Source organism: Penaeus monodon, chromosome 21, assembly GCF_015228065.2.
Source record: "Penaeus monodon isolate SGIC_2016 chromosome 21, NSTDA_Pmon_1, whole genome shotgun sequence".
NCBI classification, from domain to species: Eukaryota; Metazoa; Arthropoda; class Malacostraca; order Decapoda; family Penaeidae; genus Penaeus; species Penaeus monodon.
Genome location: NC_051406.1, coordinates 19,728,416 through 19,729,125, shown reverse-complemented (window position 1 = coordinate 19,729,125; position 710 = coordinate 19,728,416).

Genomic DNA, 710 nt, shown 5'->3' with positions numbered 1-710 from the left:
CAGGGGTCTTAAGGGAGAAAATAAAGACTAGAATTGAAGGGTTTCAAAACCCTGCTTCAAATGTGGAAATTGAACACAGGTGTTCCTACCCCAAGGGCAAGGGGATTGGAACAAAATTTTTTTTCCCCATGTTTCCATTAGGGGGCCAGTGGTAAAAAGGGGACATTGGTCGGGTATGGTTAACTGCACAAAACCACCTCTAAACTCTATGGGATATGGACGTGGGTTCACCATATTCAGAATCCCACGCCATACAGTCAGTGTCTCTAGAGGTTTGCAATCTTCATTTTTGCAAGGCCTCTTCCAAAAGGGGGGGAATTTCTTGGGGGCTATAACCCAATATTTTAGGACTGGTGGGTGGGTGGGGTAAGTAGGGCTTTTGATCAATCATTCTGGTTTGTCCACAAAAAAATCATTTAGCAAGTAGTATGAACCCCCCACCCATGGCGGGGACCAGGGAATCTCCCGGGCCATTATTGTGGGAAAAAAAAACCATGCCACAGGCTTGGGGGCAACATATGGTTTGTTTGTTTTAAAGCTGTTTAACTGGTTTTAAAAGGGTAAAAATTAGAAAAAAACATGGGGGGCTAATGTAAAAATTCCAACCCCTTCTCCATCACTTGGGGCTTTTTGGTATTAGGATTGATTTCTTTTATACTTGGTGAACGGGGCATGGGCTGTTATGTTTACCATGGGCATTCGCCCCCTAT